Source organism: Monodelphis domestica, chromosome 4 (genome assembly GCF_027887165.1).
Source record: "Monodelphis domestica isolate mMonDom1 chromosome 4, mMonDom1.pri, whole genome shotgun sequence".
Classification (NCBI taxonomy): Eukaryota; Metazoa; Chordata; class Mammalia; order Didelphimorphia; family Didelphidae; genus Monodelphis; species Monodelphis domestica.
In genome coordinates, this window is record NC_077230.1 from 163563819 (window position 1) to 163582720 (window position 18902).

At 36.2% G+C, this 18902-nt stretch overlaps 1 protein-coding gene and 1 long non-coding RNA gene across 10 annotated transcripts in view; one reads left to right on the top strand and one right to left on the bottom strand.

The window, feature by feature from the left end:
* The window catches only part of LOC103105779 (uncharacterized), a 69567-nt gene extending 51541 nt beyond the window's left edge, over positions 1-18026 (top strand). Inside the window, exons 2-3 of the long non-coding RNA XR_001629946.2 lie at positions 5530-5586; positions 16773-18026. This is a non-coding gene — a long non-coding RNA (uncharacterized LOC103105779). The remainder of the gene's footprint in view (positions 1-5529; positions 5587-16772) is intronic.
* CCDC148 (coiled-coil domain containing 148) overlaps positions 1-18902 on the bottom strand; it is a 371756-nt gene that overhangs the window by 25658 nt on the left and 327196 nt on the right. The gene's annotated exons all lie outside the window — the stretch shown is intronic.

The following is an 18902-nucleotide window of genomic DNA, read 5'->3' on the forward strand; positions in this document are numbered from 1 at the left end:
CTTTTTTTATCTCAACTGGGCAGGGTTCAACTCTTGTATTGTCTAGCTGTATTGCATTGTCTTACTGAAGTTTCATGTTGTACTTTTTTCATTGCTGATTTTTGTTTATTGAAGTATGTATTTATTACATGAAATGTTTCCTTTACTAATTAATATATGCACACCTCTAATCCTTCCTTGACCCCTCCCCCAGAATTGGGGCATAATCAATTTTGTATTGGGCAATTTGCTAACAAACTGTCAATCCTGCTTATAATGGTGCCCTACTTGTTGTTCAGGGATTGCTATGTTTAATGTCTATGCCTAATATAATGTGAGTTCTAGCATGGTATAGACTGGTATTTTTTTTTAAGTTTTATATGTTTATAGAGTAAGGAAAGAATGATGCCTGTGATTTGTGGAAATGTGATGCCTTCCTTTTAGAGCAAAATTTGTTTTTGTTGTTCTTTAATTATGTCTTTACTTAAAATGTTGACTTAAAAAAAAAGTTGTTCAGACCTGCACAAAAAGACTGTCAGAATCCTAATGGAATAGAGAAAACGTGAAGACTAGAAGAAGGTGAAAGGCAAAGAATCTCATTTTCATAGCAGGGAACAAAGTGAATCTGGCACCAAGCCAAGAAGGGACAATCCAGAGGTCCCCTAACTACTCACATCAAGAGACCTGGCCAGGTGAAATGAGATTGAGCCTAATGTTTTGAGGGTCATCCCTTCTCAAGTCAGTTCTATTAAAGTAGAATGTCTGGGATAAAATTTCCTTAGTTCCTTTTCCCATATATTAGTGTAATAGCATTAGAACAAACAGAAATATTAGTGTTGTTTCAATAGCACATTTTGCTTCACTTATCATTGCTTCAGATTTACCAAATATATACTTTGGTTTGTAACTTTAATCAAGCTTAAGTAATTCATGGGAGCTATGGCCTTTCAAGAATCAAAGGGAGGAAATGTAAAATTGAAAATTGATTTTAATGCTATTTTGCTAAGATTTAATCAAGTTATATTTAATATTACCTTTTGAGGTTCCCTTTCCTTGTAAACTTCACCCACCACCCACATTCTGGAGAAATTTGTCTAAAGCTTTTTCTTGTAATTATCTCAATCTTTGTAATCTACTTTCTAAAGAAACTCAATTACTCTAAAAGGTCAAATCTCATCAATTTAAACTATAATGAAAACTTCAAATACCTGCAGACTAATCCCATCCCCTGAGAAGTTTTGTTTTGTGACTAGAATCACTGGCCTGTGGTTAAGGAGATTTCAGAAGGGGAAGTCCAAATGATGTAATCTCAATTTTGACTATCTCATCAATAGCTAATCAGAAGAAGCCAGACACACCTATGTTTCTTGAGATTTTGCTCTGTTATCTTGAAAATTGTCATAAAAATCCTTGTCAGCCATCACTCAAGATCTTTGGTCATTGAGAGAAGCCACTGGCCCAAATTATTGGTTACTAGACTAACTAAAATATTGATTGTGTTTAGAACTTTGTTTCTCAGCTTACCTTAATTTCTACTTTAATACAAGCCAGGGCTCTGAAAGCTGAAAGGAAATCTAAGAGCCTCCTATGCTTCATAGCAGAAAATGGGACCATATCAGGCAGACCACATTTGACTCAGGAAATATAGGCAGCCCTGGCCCACTCAAGTATTCAAGTGGTCCTGGCCCAATTCAATTTTCAGGCAACCTTAGTCTGAACTATAAGAGACAGGGTGAAACTATTATGGCAAAAGGTGGAGCCTATTATTTCCCATCAAATTCTAGATGAAGGAGAGTCTATCCACCCTTAACTTGAATAGGGAAAACAATACATCTTTATTTTCACTAATCTTTAACTGAAAGTTAGCATTTCTTTCCATAATGAATGTAGGCAACAAAGTACAGTAGCATTAGACTTCACCAGACTTCCCAAAAGGTTAGGAACCCCTGTTCTATAGGGGTTCCCCAACAAATGATAGCCACCCTGAGATCCCATTAAATTAACTGGGAAACAATTCAGATCAATATTCCCTTCTGAACACACTAATTATTTGCTATCTTCTCTAGTCTACTTTTTTGGATCCTATCTACAATATGATGATTCTAGGACTATAGACATCCAAGTTCCATCTAAGTGTAATTTTATGTCAGGCTAAGATTATTCACTTTTTGTTTTGGTTTTAACACTCTTCCTGATGATGTCCAGCAATTTATATGGCATGATGTGCTGAGAAAGTATTTAAAAATTCCAGTAAAATGTTAAAAACCATTTCTATGAGTTATATTGGGTAGCTTGAAGTTTATCATTCTATATAAGCATAGTTTGCATGCTGAAAGAAGTTAAAACTACTCAATACATCTATTTGTTTATAATTTTGGTTGGGTGACTTTAAAAGTACTTTTCTACTACCAAATTATAATTAATTTTTAGCAACAGAAACTGGAAGCAGATTACAAAAGGGAAGAAGAAGTTGATACCATATGAGACAGAATTGAATGTGCTATTTATTCTCAGGATGAGCATCCAGGTTACAAAGGCTAGTTCCTTACCTTTTGTTGATTGAGGATTCTGAGAAAAGCTTAGAAGGGAGATTGATGAAAGACAGAAAGGACAATGAACAGCTCAATTGCTCCCCTTACCTCATCTGAATTGGGCTGGAAGTACAGGTGTTTTGTCAAGGCCTGCTGCAGAGGCCTGACAAGGGAGGGGGTAGGGGTCTTGTGAATATATTTCCTGCTTGTTGCCTAGTCAGTTGGCTCTTCTTAGCCCATCATTGAATTGCTCTCTTTCAGGAAGGGGAATAAACAAGTGATTCTCTTTACTCCTACCTTCTGACTCTGATTCCAGGTTTTTATTTGAGTGAGTGGGGCACTGGTGTTCATTTTTGAGTAAGGCATTTGTCAATCATTTTTTTATCTCACACAATATTCTCCTCCCCAAAGGAGAGAAAAGAAGGAAAAAGAGAGAAAAATCTCTATTGTAATAGAGGAGTGGGGAGGAATTAGACAGGATTTGACATGATGGCCCCTGAAATCAGTTATGTGAAATACAGGAAAGATGATTCCTTATGAAGAAGAAGGTCAGAATCAAAGCTACTGAAAGGACACTAGGGTTATGAGGGTGAATTAAGGTTTGGAGAACTTAAGAAAAAAAGAAAGCCATGTTTGGGTTTTAAAGGAGGAGAAAGAATCATTTAATAACAGATAAAAGTTAGTTTAAAAATATTAAATTTATCAGACAATTTTGTTTCATCATTAGTTCTCTCTAAATGTTACTATTCTTAAACTTCTGGTGCAATTGAGTGCTGCCTTCAGTTTTAATAAAGAAATAGGAAAACACTTAAACTCTGTATTCTAAACTTTGGTTAAGTTTCAAGTTGAAGTTCAAGTTGGGATTTAAAACCTATCTGTTCTTAAAAAGAAAGGTTCTGAAATAAAAGTGTAATGGAAATTTTAGTGATTCTAACTTTTGCCTTAGGGAGAAGCTGTTGTGTGCTAACAAGGAAATTTAGATAAACATTTCTACTAAACAGAATTAATAGCGAGATAGTTAATATCCAATTGCCTCTTTCTAATTCCAAGCCCATCACTTTATCCACTGAACCATCTAGTTACCACTATAAAAGCAATTCAGATGCTATCAAGAGTCAGTAGCCCAGAGTATATATAGCTTGCCTACCATAATTGCTTATCCATATTGTGATTTGGGCCCCTCCTACTTAGAAATGCCTCTTGCTTTTCTTATATTATTTCATTTATCCATCTTCATTTAAAATCATAATATAAACAAATAGTTTAATTAGATTAATGATTATAGTAGTAGTCTCTCGGAACTGAGGATGACAATTGTCTTTGTGCGCTTTCATCTGTAATGTAGATGAGTGTGCACAAAAACACTTGTGCGTGAAGGAGATTTAAGTGGAAAAGTCGAGACAGTCCCACTCTCTCGGCATTGGAAGCCTGGGTCCAGTGGCACAAAAAGTCATTACACCTGGAGACTTCCTCAGCTGCATTGGATGGCCATGTTGTCTTTTGTGCTCCAACATGACCTAAGCACTCCACAGTGCTTTGCTGCGTCACCATCTCAGCCGCTGAGCCTTCTTATTTATTTCTTCTGTTAGGCCAAAGCAGTCTTCACATGCTGGGTGAGCAAAGTCTTAGTTCACGAGGGGTCTACGACACGATGGCTACCCTCACAAGGTTTAGCCAGCCCGTCGAAGCCATTGTGTATAATAATGATTATACAGTACAAGCAAAAGTATTCATAGAATGCCACAAAGACCTCACATTCCATTCAATTTCTAGATCCAACCCTTCCCCAGGTAGAAATTCCTTTGAGGCTGGAGTTTGCCTTCCCTCTCTTCAAATATAAATAGAAAGCCAATCAGGAAATGGAAGCTGGACACAGTCATTTTCCTTGTGGCTAATTAAGAAAGCCATATAAGAACTTCAGTGAATCTCATGATTATAGTTTTCATGGTCAGACTAACACATCAGATTGATTTTGTAGCATCCAAGAAAACTGTTCCAGCATTTGTTGGGTTAGGTGCCACCTTATTGCCCCAGAAACCAATGCACATGGATGATACTTGACTGTCAAAAATGTAGCATTGTCAGAAACAGAGGGACAGATGCAAGTCAGCTGCCATTGTATTTTTCTCTATCCCTACTCTTTATCTTGAGTCTGATGCCAGTTCTTTCCATCCACTATCTGTACCAGCCCAGGAATCCAAAGCCAGCTTTATGTCAGAACAGCAGAGTTTAAGTTGTGTCAGAGAATCCAAGGACCAGAAAAGGGCTAGAAGGCTAGTTACTCTGGCATATATTCCTGTTCAAAAGTCTCTCTTATGGGGTACTCTAGTAGAACAAAATCTTCTACCACTTATTAGTAACAATAGACAATTAGAGAAGGAGATCTTTAGGGCAAAGAGGGCAATTAGGTGGCACACTGGATAAAGTGTAGAGCCTCAAGTCAGAAAGACTTGTTCAAATTTGACCTCAGATCATTATGAGTTGTGGGATCTTGGGAAAGTCATTTAGCCCTGTTTGCCTCAGTTTCTCAACTGTCAAGTGAACTGGAAAAGGAAATAGTAAACCAGTTCTGTATCTTTGCCAACACTAAATGGGCTGACAAAAAGTCAGACTCAAATGAACACCTGAAGATCTTACTAAATTTGTGGGTGCTTGCATCATTAAAAATAATTTTCTTTAATGTTTATGCTTAACTATATTAAATAAAATATTCTTTGTTAAAAAGAAACATCATTGAGAAAAAACAAAATAAGACAACCCCTTATTAATAATGACTGTGAATAGTTTGATTATTTGCTACTTTGATATCCAAACCAAAACACCAAGATAAAAACAGGTTACACTAAGTAAGTATTTACAAAGTACTTTAGGGAAATAAATAGCCTCCTGAATATTGCGGTTGCAAACCTAAGCTTTTTAATCAAAGGTAATATTATAATAAACATATAAAAATGTATGTAATCATTATATAAGTAAGCCCCTACTCTCTAGTTCATGGTGAATTCTCATCCCTTTTTAGGTATAAGAGGAACATATCCCAGGAAGAATGTAGAAGAGATGCAAGGACTCTGAGGAGGTGAGACAGGCATGCTGAGCTACATATAGGACCCGGAGAAAACCCAGAATATTGGGAAAGTCCCTATAGAGAATACACATTAATGAGAGACTATTCATCATATGTTGTCATAAATTTTGTCCCATATCTCTCCTCACCAAGACCAACTCCTCTCCTATATACCTAATATGATATTTCCCCATGACTCCAATGGCTTGCCCTTTCACTCAATCTCTTCTTACATTACTGGCTCCTTCTTCCCTGTGCTCTAAACATACCCATATCTTTCCCTACCATAAAAAATTCCTCACTTGACTCAACTATTTCCTTAAGCTATTTCATCTATTTATCCCTAGCCCTAACCCTAACCTTCACCCTGGCCCCTATGTATAGGTATCATATCAAAGACTAAATCTTATCTGGCTTCATTTTTCCCTTGGGATTTCTTCATGGAGTGATCTCATCATATCTCATGGTGATGAATTTATCATTTGTTTATAAATTATCATACCTATGCAGATGAATCTTAGATTTATACATCAATCCCTGGTCTCTCTCCTAAACTATCTCCTAATTACCAAATGAACTAGAGAAGGAAATAGTAAACCAATTCTGTATCTTTGCCAACACCAAATGGGCTCACAAAAAGTCAGATTCAAATGAAATAAACAGTTATTTCATCATTGACTGCCTTTTAGATAGATAGGTCCAATTGTATGTAATGGAGCTGTCTCAAATTAAACATCCCCCAAACAGAACACTTTTCATCTCTCTTAAACTACACTCCTTTTGAGGATACAATATTTTTTTTTCCATTTACCAAGATTCACAGATGAGAATCATGCTTGAATCTCCTTTTGCCCCATTTCCAATTAGTGTTGCTTTTACCTCCACAACATCTTTTACATTTATCCTGAGTTTTCTACTCACAGTCACTATTATAATTCAGTCCATCATCATTCATTTCTCACCTAAACTATGGACACAGCATTTTAACTGGACTTCTACTTTCCAATCTTCTTTCACAATAACCATCTTAAATATAAGCCTATGTTACTCCCCAAGTCAAAAGCCATCACTGACCCCCTATTACTCTTACAATAAAATAAAAATTACTAAGTTTGGTTTTTAAGCCCTTTGTGATCTGTCAATAGTTACTCTTTCAGGCTCATAGTACATTTCTCCCCTTCATGGACCAAATAGTCCACAAACTATCCTACTAGTCTTTCCTTAGACTTGTTAGTCCATCTGTCATCTATTTCCCATACCTGAAAATCTACTCCTTCACCATCACCTCTTAAATAAAGCCTGACTTCTTTCAAGGGCTAGCTCAGAGGCCAGCTCCTATAAGATATGTTTTCTGATTTTGCCCAGTGATTAGAATTTTTTCTTTCTACCTCAAAGTATTATGTATACACTTATCTGTCCACTTGCCTCCTTGACAGAATATAAACTCTGAAGGGAAGGATAGTTTTTTATTTTTGTTTTTGCTTTGGTTTCCCTTGCACTTTTCAAAACTGTTTTGTGTCTAGTGATGTATACAGTTGTTTCAATCATACTTGACTCTTTGTGACCCTATTCAGGGTTTTCTTAGAAAAGATACAGAATGATTTGCCATTTCTGTCTCCAACACATTTTACAGATGAGGAAACTGAGGCAAACCATCATTAAGTAACTTTCTCAGGGTTACACTGCTAGTAAGTGTCTATAAAGTCAGATTTGAACTGCCATTCATTTGCAAAAATTTCACACTGACTCCAGGTCTGGCATTCTATTCACTATGCCATCTAGCTGCTACAATTAACAAATTCATACTGGATTGTATTGGATCCATTCTTGTCAGTTCAGCATTTCATTGTCTAACTTGATATAGAGTCCTAATCTGCTGGCTCAGTGGTAATGCATTAGCAATTAACACACACACACACACACACACACACACACACACACACACACACACACACACACACACTATATATATATATATATATATATATATATATATATATATATATATATATATATATATATATATATACACTTTATTTACTAATGCCACATGAAGCAGATTAGGGTACAAATATACTTTCTCTAATGTTAGTCAGCCCAAAAAAACTAATCTAGTCCCCATGGAATACCAAGTTCCAGAGAAGTTGACTTGCCCCAAGTATATAGGGAACAAGTAGTGGAGCTAGAATTGAACTGAGGCCCATTCACTCCAAACTCAGTATTTGTTCTGCCTCTTTCCATGCATTCTGTTGACTGTGGCTAAGAGAAAAGATATGAATTCCTCAGGAACATACAACATCCAAAACTTTAAATCTAGGTATCACTAATGATGGACCAGACCAAATTTTTGCAAATGAATGGCAAGGATATTAGTACTACACAGCCAGTCCTATTTATAGTCATAGCATCTATGATATCTTGGAATTGATAGCTACAAGAAAAAAAGAAGGAACATGAGAAGGAAAATTTGCTACTCATTCCATAGAGAGAAGGGGTTTAAAAAAGGCATGCCCTAAAAATGGGCTACTTAGTTCTAAACACTACAACTGACTTGAATCATTTTGTGATTCAAGAAAGAAAAAGCAATCCCAAATATATCAGCAGATAAAGAGGTAGGATAACTTTTCTTTAAAAGTAATAGTTTTGTATAAACAATTCAGGGAAAAGACATAGCAGCAAAGAGGAGCAAAAAGATATGAACTAAAAAGCAATCTAAAATTAGGTAGCTGGGCAAGGCAATAAGACAGGCATTCATGTGTTCAGCTAAACTCTCAAATGCAATGTTATTCAGGCCTCCTTCAATGAAGGACTGCTACATAGCTTATAACAGAAGATATCTGAGTGAGACATTAGGAAAGTCTATTAACAGGAAAATATAAAAATGGATTACAAAAAGAAGTTGTAAATCTGTTTCAGAAAAAGAATTTTACACTTCTGGGGTAAAACCTGACACAAAGACTGCATTGACCTCGAGTCATACAAACAAGTATAAATTTGTATAACAACTTGAATAGACGTTTTAAACTATATATAGGGGCAGTCAGGTGACTCAGTGGATTGAGAGTCAGGTCTAGAGACAGAAGGTCATGGATTCAAATTGGACCTCAGATACTTCCTAGTTTTATGACTCTGGTCAAGTCACTTAAACTCCCATTACCCAGCCCTTACCATTCTTCTGCCTTGGTACCAATACACATTGTTAATTCTAAGACAGAAGGTAAGATATAAGTTATATTTAATTATACTTAATATGTATATATATGCAAACTCACATGGTATTACAACAAACTACTTGTATAATGGTTCATAAATTCTGAATTTCTATCATTTGACTAATGAGAACTTAAACAAAAGAAATTTAATGATGGCTAGCATTTACATTAATAATATGTGTTTATGTTCATGCTAAACATAAATTTCGTTAAGTAGTTGTTTGTTCTTTGTTTTTGAAGAGAATCAAAGGCATCATGGGGTGATGACTTCACTTGCATGTCATTTAAGTGAATCAGAATTGCACAAGGTCTTTAGCCTCACTGTCTTCCAGAGTCATCAAAATCTAATGACAGGACAAGAGTCAGGACCACTAGTGATGATCAAGAGTATAATGGATGATTTTGGCATCTTCCACGTCTGAACAAGTTCTATGTGATTTATAGCACCTGCTTCAGCTGTCTTCATAGCCATCGGCACAAGTTTTTCCTCATCCTCCCATTTTCTGGGGGAACTCTTCACATTCTTAGGTATACATCCCCATAACATTTCTTTTTAGGGCTTTTTGGTTGCCCTTACCTTTATTTAGTTCATTGCTAAGATGGGTTTACCAGGGTGTGACAGCTGCTATTGCTACAGTTTCATGGAGCCACAGTTGAGAGTTGGGTGAAAGGTGGAAACCAAAGGTAGATAAGGAACCCTGGAAAGGGCTCATTAAGCTTTCATACCAGAGGTATTAATCCTCCCCAAACATCCTACAATCCTTGAAGTAGACTTATTAAAAAAGGGTATATGGAATGTTTACAAAGGATCCAGAAATCATTTTGCAAATATATCATTAAAATGCTTAAGAGATCTGGGCATAAAGGCACCTTAAGTGTAATGAATGGCTTCTACTACAAAAAAGTACACAATTTTTTGCAAAATGTTAAGGAGAGATACAAAAAGTAGACAGAAAAGGAAAACATCTGGTTTATTATTTATAAGTATCACAACTATCAACTCCCTTGCTGTTGGCAAGCACCCCCAAAACCCAAGCAGATAAGCCAAATCAATTTAACATTGGGAAGACAGCTGGCTCGAGTTCCTTCCTTCCCAAAGGGTCATCTAATTTTCTCATACTTCAAATGCTTAGTTCTTACAGCACAGGAAAAACATTGTGTTCCTTTGGAAAACAGATAAAGGGTTCTGTTTTCTGGTACAGCAAATGTAAAAATTAAGGTTAAAAACTACTATGAGGAACACTGCTTTCTCAATATGGAAGGAGAAATGGTATACACTTATGTAACAAGAGTTCTGTTTCCTTGAGAAGTCATTTCATTAAATTTTTCAGCAAATGAAGAGTCTTTTTCTTGTATTTGCCTAAAGCATGTCAACACAGGTACAGAATTTTCTCAAGTGAAAACATTGCCATTGTTCTGACTAGGTTAGCCATTTTTGATCACCTTGCAAATGTTTGAGGAAACCAGGAAGAGTATTCCGTTTCATTAGCAAGCTAATATGCCTATACTTTCCATGGCTAGGGGAGCATCCTAGTTGTTTGTGGAAAAATAGCTGCGGGATTCTGATGAAAACAGAATCCAGAGAAATTGCAATAAATGCCCTTGTACTATTTTTAATATTACCCCTGCTGTATGTATAATTAGAATTTTTAAAAAGTTTATGCTTTAAAAAATCACCAAAGGGATTAAGTGGAACAAGCAGGCTATTTGTGTGGAGAACCATGAGGAACAAATGGCATTAGATAAACAAACAATGCCCTCCAACCTTGTTTATTCTTTATAAAATAATTAACAAAACCAGTGGAGGAAATGAATACACTTGATACAGATAAGCTTGACTTCAGAGATGTATTGGACATAGAAACATTTAATAAACACTAATGTAAATGTCTCAACTCCAAGGGGAAAGGAACTACCTGACCACTTCAGGGGAAATCTGATTTATATTTACTTACTCTAAGACTTTCTAAAGTAATAGACAGATTATATCAAGGAAATAAGGTAGTGAAATATGAACCAAGCATGGCATTCTTGTTTTACTTTAGATGAACTGCCTTAGAACCTAGGTAGAAATAGAGGCTGGGATAGATATAGGCAAGGGACAAAAAGAAAGAGAAAAAAGAGCAGACAGAAGAAGCTGAAGCAATGCTATGCTATGACAGCCTCCCATTCCTATATCATCACTATTAATTGATGCAGGGTGGCTGAGTTCAATTCACCTGGCTGTAGAACAAGTTCCTGGCTTTGGAGTGTCTTTGGGGACTGGGTGAACACCAAGGAAATTATATGAAAATTTAGAAAAACACATAAGCATTGTCATGTCATTACATTTGTACACAACAATATTCAGTTTTAATGAGGACTACAGAGTTTCTGCTGGCAGTGGGGTTGGTATAGAAAGGTTTCATGGAAGAGACAGAGCTAGAAGACTGTTTAGAAGAAAAGGAATTTTGGTTTGGAAAAGAATGAAGGGAAAATAACAAGTATTTATTGCACCCACTATGTGTCAGGCACTGTACAAAGTATTTTACAAATATCAATTAGATTCTTACAACAATCCTGGGAGATAGGTGTTATTATTATGAGACAGGCAGAGATAAAGTGACTTGCCCAAAGTCTGTGTGAGACTGGAATTAGACTCAGTTCTTCCTGATTCCAAACCTAGAACTCTACCCAGTGATCTATCTAGATGTTTCTAAAGATGCCGAGAAGTCATCTCAGGCAGGTTATATAACCCTTCATGGTAGTTCTGAGGTGAGAGTGGAAAAGAAGCCTCCTAGGCAAAGGAGATCAGTAAGATTAATCAACTCTTTCCTCCACCAAATGGAAAATAATTGATCAAATGATAATGAAGTGGCAAAGAGGCCTTTCTTAGCTGGTCTCTAAGGGCATATGAACAACAAAGTTCTGTTGAGAAAAGATGATAAGGGAAATATGCAAATAAAACAAAGTATGTTGTATACATTATAACATTTTGTAGGCATTTAGGTAGTATGATCAGTTGGAAGGAGTTTCCCTATTGATGAGATCACAGTCATTAAAGTATGAGAAGCTGGAGAATGTCTTACAGCCTTATATTTGGGCAGGACATTAGATTACTTAATTTGAACAAATGCTTTTCTTGGCATATCCAAACACATAGAGTTCGCATTTCAACCTGAAACATTCCTGCTGACTGGCAATATCAATTTAAAAAACACATTTTAATTGAATTCTTTGGATGATGCCAGCTCTCTTTTACTTTGGAAGATTTTGATTGGATGCCCTCATGAAGTATGCCAGGGAGGAGGACTGCAGAGAACTAATACAATGGAAAGAGGTGGAAGCCTGATTTTATATACAGATCAATCTCAAACATAAAATTAGGAAAGATTCTTTTGTATTTTTGTTTAGTGAGTACGCATATGCTTGTTTTCAAGAAATTTCATCTGCCCTCTGGATTTTCTAGAAATAATAAACTAAAAAGGAAAGCAAAGAAACAAAAACAATAGGGATTTTCAATGCCTTGAGGCTATCCCATTTTTTTAAGCAGTAAACTTGAAAAACTGTTTCAAGTCTTTTCATTCTAACATAAAAAGTAAACCTCAAAAGAAAAGACATAAGGTTTATAAATCTTGCATTTTATTTCACAGGTGCAAACATACATTTTAACTAACTAAATTTCTGAGAGATCCAGTATGATTAAAAATGAACATATTTTCTAGTTGTCAGAGGAAAAGGTTCAGAGAGTTTTCCGGAGTTGAACTCCCTCTTAAATCATGGCCAAAGATATTCCATATTTTCCAAGAGTACAATTAAAAACTGTATACAACTCATTTCTCATTTTTAGAATGATTTTTAAAAGTGCGTTCTCTACTATTTCCCATTTCATATGCACATTTTGTATCTATAATTATTTTCAGGCACAAATTTTCACAGAACAGCTGCACATATAGGTCATAGATCAGATATTTACTCTTTGCAGACAACTTTAGAAAAAACTTTCTTATTTTACAGAAGAAGCAACTGAGACCCAAAGAGAATGTGACCTACACCAAAGATTCCAGCTTTCTTCTGTTTGTTTTATTATCCTAGTAAAGCATATGGCCTGCTTTCCTTATTTTCATTTAATTCTTTTCAGCTGACATCAAGAACAAGCTAAACTTGACATTGTCTGGGATAGACAGATAAAGATCAAATTGTTAAGAGGATTTATATAAATATTATATGAAGACAGATTATGATATTTTCCCAGTGAGAAGTCAAGGGGGGGGGGGGCTGATGGAGAGAGAGAGAGAGAGAGAGAGAGATTCCATTATATAGTGGGAATTGATGAAGAACTAAGAAATAAGTTTCTAAGAACAGGAAAAAATATATTTTAAATATTTTTTCCTGTGAAAGTAATTTCAATTCAGTAAACACTTATTGAGAATCTTCTATGAGCAAGGAATGGTGCTTAGTGGTACAAGAGATACCACTCAACGCTTATTCTCAGTCACCTTACAAAATAATAAGGGATTCTGTACATGGATTAGATTAGGGGGCCAATGACATCCCTTTCTACTCTTAAATTTCATGATATATGTGATTTTGTGATTCTGAGTAGGAAAAATAACTTTGATACAAGGAAGAGTATGACAAATTCAGTGACAACGTCCAGGGAAGACTCTGAAAGAGATGCATGGAACTTGGGTCTTAAAGGTAAAGAGAAAGAGATAGCAGCAGGAAGAGATGAGTGGCAGTAGGCCTAAAGTTCATTCTATTTTTAGCAGATGATAAAAGAACATTTGGAGAAAAATATCATGGCAGGTTGAGAATATGGGATGAAGCCTAGTACAGCCTAGCACTGAATATATGAAAGGTAATAATATGAGACAAGGTTGTCCTATAAGGTTAGAACAAAGTGGTGAATAGCTTTAAGGCTAGAATCAGGAGTTTCTAGTATATATGGTAAGCAATGAGGAGACAATGAGGGATTTGAATAAAGGAATGGCATCAATCCACCAATAAACATGTATTAAGTGCCTATGTCCCAGGTACTGTGCTAAGCATTGGACATGATCATAAGGTGCATTAGGAAGACAACTTGGGTAACTAGGAAGTACAGATTAGAAGGAAGAGAAACTGAAGGGGAAAAGGTCATTTAGAATTACCTCGGCAAGAAGAAATACGGGTTTTATGTATTACAAAAACTATTACTGAAAGTTGAGATATTTATAATATTTCAAAACTTGAAAAGTACTTTATATACCTCATTTCACTTATATCTATTTGATGAAGAACAGTTTCAATGAGGGTGAAGAGATTCTGAGAGAAATTGGGAAGGTAGGAATGATAAGACTCAGTAACTATATTAGAAATAAAGGGTAAGAGAGAGAGAAGCAGATGATTATCCCCAAGCTTATGAAAATGGGGAATTGGTAAGATTGTAGTAACATTAATAAAAATGAGGAAGTTAGAGAGTCTGGCAAGTTTACTAGGAAAATGAAAATGTCACTTATAGACATATTGAGGCTGAGGCACTGATAGGACATATTCTAGAATGCCACATACAATATTTATAGGGAAAGATGGGTGGATATTATAAAAATGGAGATTTGAACCCCAGACTTCAATCCCCAGAAGTTCTTGGTATTTCCCAGAATTCCCTATAATCTCACCTGAGTCTCTACCTGGGTGAGATCACAATTAGTATTTAACTGGCAGTAATGCCTCCCACAGGCTCTCTCTGCTCAGCCATTGCAATGATGTAGTAAGTAAGCTTTGAATAGGGGCTAATCAGTCCTGGGCACATGGTGCATTTTCTTTATTCCTTGATTTTCTAATAATCCTTAATAAACCTCACAAAATATAATATTTTTGTTACTAGGGACTAACTTAATTTTTATAGTTTTTGGTGACCACAAGATTGGATGAAAACTTCTCAATTTTTTAAAAGATAGCCTAGATAATTTTTTTTTTAAGCCACATTTCTCTTTCCAAGGCTTTTTGCCCCACCTACCCACCTTCGCAAGCTTTTCTTGATTCAGCTTGCTCCTGCTGCCTGCTCCCTCCTCCTGCTATCTGTTCCTGCTTCCATTCATCCACTCCGGACCTGCTTGACCCAGATCCCTCTCCTGATCCCGACCTGCTCCAGCTCAGCACCAGCTGATCTCCAGCCTTGAGCCAGATTGCCCCAGGCCAGCCCCAGTACCCAGGCTGCTGGTAGCTTCCCCTTGTGTCTTTGGAATAAAAAACCATCTGTTAAAAATGGGGGTGATCTTTCCTTAGGCTACAATTAGCCTCCACATGGCAGGGGACCATGGGGGTGGGGGGAGGTGGAGAGAGGGGGGAGGGGACAAGGAGAAGGAAGAGACTTTTCCAAACAGGAAGTTACAAGTATGGCATATTCTATGAGAGAGCAGTGTATTTCCTATTTCAAAGGATATTTTTTGAGTGCACTGTTACTCTTATTTATCTCACCTGAGATTCAGGGGAGAAATTCATCTCCCTGCAACTCTTTGCCAATTGGGTCCACCCAATTTGAGATTCCTAAAACCTACCCTCGCTATGGGAGATCCCATATACTGAAATACTAGTGGAATCTAAATGGATAAAAAACAAACAAACAAACAAGCAAAAAAACTAAGAAACTTTAAAGAGATTTGGAGGTTATATATTTTAAGGCTTTTCAGACTCCAAAGTTTTATAAAAATCTCTGTATTCTATTGCATTTTGCTGATTGTTTTGTTTAAGATTTAATTTTGTTGGTTTTATGTTCATATATTCATGCATTCAATACTATTCTGTTACACTGAATCATTTTAATGTACTGGGTTTTAACTACTGTTATATTCTGTTGCTTTTCCCCTATAGCTATACTGAACAAACATTATTGAAATAAGCCCATATATAAAAACATCCTTTTCTATTTTGACTTTGTAAATTGTTACATAGAGGATAGATGGACTTTATAAAAAGTGGTTAAAGTTGTATAACAACCTTTGGAAAGGTTTTAATTTAATTTAATTTTAAAATTTTAATGAGCTAAATATCTCAAAATGATTTTATGAGGTCTTTAGACATGATTTTTAGATTTTTTTTCAACAACTCTGATCATTTTGCCTGCCTCTAACAGTAGGTAAGGTCCATTTTAGTAGTTGAAGTGAAATACAATTATAATTCCCACCTCCCACATTTATAAAAATGTGAATGGATGGGACATCACAGTCTCATACCAAAGGATCTGGGAAGTTAATCCCAGGGCATGGTACCCCTGGCTGGCTCACAAGAGTATCTCTCATTTATAACTCTTCAGCTCACTTTACCCTTTCATCAGAACAATCTAGATGTCTTGATGATGTTCTAGACCCAAATAAGTTTTACTTTGTTTTTTAAATATCTCAGCCAAGGTTGAAACATTGCTACACGTAAAAAAAAAAATTGTGACAAATTTCCATCAGTTCATAGGCTTTTAAAAATGTCATACAGCAACTTATGTGAAATATGATAATGGGTTTGTTTGCCATTTTAATTAATTGGGCTATTATGAATTTGGGAGATATTGAAACATTTTGAATGTGCATTACATGCTGTACTACTGTTCTTTATTAAAAAAAAACTGTTACTTTGTGAAATTCATTTGCTCATACAATGGATCATGGCCAGGTATGAAGAGGAAATGGATCTCATTTTTGGTGAGAAACCTTGGTATTCTATATTTTCTTAGCTGACACAGTGTGCCAATGATTATAATGTATATCTTTATTTTTAAAACTCATTATATTTTCTTGCATGTGCAAAATACTCTTTAAGTTTTATTTTTTCTCTCCTTTTTATATTTGAAGCATATGTCACCAGAATAACGATTTTATTTAACTTTTTTTATTTTGTTGTAATATAAGTTTAAAATAAATTTGCTATAATGTCAGTGCATGCCCCAAAAGCTTGAGACTATAAAAATGAAGCCATTAATAGTTTAAAAAGAAAATTTATGGGACTTTGCTTAATGATTCTGTCTAATTCCAGGACAAGAGAATACAAAAAGGGAGCACAGACTTAACCTGAAGAGCGCCAAAAGAGCACACAGGTCAAAAAAAAAAAAGAAGAGGAAATCAATCCAGGAAGGATTGATGCACTTCTAAGCCAATACAAAGGACTTGAAACTAGTGTGAGTCTCAAGGTTGCAATGCTTGACATACATTAAGACATAGGTCTTCCTTGTATCCACACTCTTTGTGAAAATACTTACAGACAAGTATCTCAAATTTGGCTCCTACCTGGCTCCTATAATCTAATCCATTTTCTGTCTTTCATAATGAGGCAACTTTCTGTAGTCCTGGCTACTGACTGGGTAAATGCATTATTGCTTATATCATTTTAATTGGGCCCTGATTCAAGGACCTGTTATAGATTTATTTTTCCTTTACTTAGAATTTTTACACATAAGATTTTGATAGTCTACATTTCATCCAGAAATTATCCTTTTTTATTTTGGATTTTTTTAATGTTTTTTTTTTATTTCTCTTGCCAATTGATTCATATACCTCATAACTCAGCCATACTTCCTTGAGTGATCCCTGTGTTTTTCAATCACCCTGTTCAGGAGGGTATGTATAAATATTATTATTTTAAATTGCAAAATTTAAATTCCTTTTGAGAGTAATTTTAGGTTAAAAAACATGCTACCTCTCCGAATCTAGAAACTGAACTGTCTGGAGAAGACACCATGAAGATGCCTCCACAGACCACAAGCTGCATGAGAAGATCCAGAGGGAACTTTGGGATATGGTGATTTGAACTGTGTGGGGTTTAAATGCATTTGCTTTGTATGTATACTCTTATGCCAAAGGGGACTTCCCCCTAACTGGCTTTTTGTTAATGCACCTTGAAATTATTGGTTTTGTTCTCTTTTCCTTTTATCCACAAATTATTGCAATCTTTAAGTTGATTATGTTTCCATGATCCTTTTGGGGAAACTGGTTTCCCAATATGATCACAGGGAGGTATGTAAAAATGGAGATTTGAACCCCAGACTTCAATCCCCAGAAGTTCTTGGTATTTCCCAGAATTCCCTATAATCTCACCTGAGTCTCCACCTGGGCGAGATCACAATTAGTATTTAACTGGCAGTAATGAATGCTTCCCATGGGCTCTCTCTGCTTGGCCATTGCAATGATGTAGTAAGTAAGCTTTGAATGGACTAAGCAACCCTGGGCACATGGTGTATTTTCTTTATTCCTTGATTTTCTAATAATCCTTAATAAACCTCATAAAATATAATATTTTTGTTACTAGAGACTAATTTAATTTTTACAATATGAAGAACAGGGGTTACAGAAGGTTTGTAGCAGGGAACGGACAAGTTGAAGGGAGAGAGGGATTATGTCTGCTGGTGAGCCAAAAGGAGAGCTATGCCCCCTGTCGAGAAGCTATTTTTTAACAAAATATAGTTTCCAAGAAATGAGCCACTTATGATAGCCTGTGGGGAGGTCTTCTCTATGAATTGATGCCGAAGATACCCCAGAGCAGGTAAACACGGACCCTTGTGATAGAGGCCCCTCCCCCGTTGAGGTGATCAATTTCATATACTCTTCAGTCTGGCACTTTTTCTCTAGTGCCTGCCTCTATCACAACCTCCTAAGGGACAAGCCTTTCCCCAAACTTTGGTTGTCCAGCAGGGGTCCGATAAGCATCATTTGTAGTTGGATGACTGAACTGAGGTTCAGCTCCCTCTATACCCCGGAAAAGATAGTCGACTTATCTGACTGCGATATTCAAAGATAAATTTTAATAACCAGTTCAGCTTGGAGAGGTATCAGGGAAAAGGGAAGAGGGATGTCCCTAAATAAGGTTGAAGTCTTTCTCAGCTTTGGAGCTGAGGCCAGGCCTCACAGGCTGGTGGAAGGTTTCTCTTATTCCTGTCTACGCTATATATGTGCTAGTTTTCTTAATTTCAAAATCTTAGCAGTAGACAACAAGCAACAAGGAAAGTTCTGACTTCAGAGCTGGTTGGGCCTATCTCTTCAGGCTGAAGAAAATAGAGGCACTTCTATCCAGAGACTGGGAAGCCAAAGCTCCTCCCACTTCTAACTCCAGGAAAAGAAGTGCTAGTCACAAGACCAACTGCCACTCCCAGTTGCCCCTTCCCCCACCAAC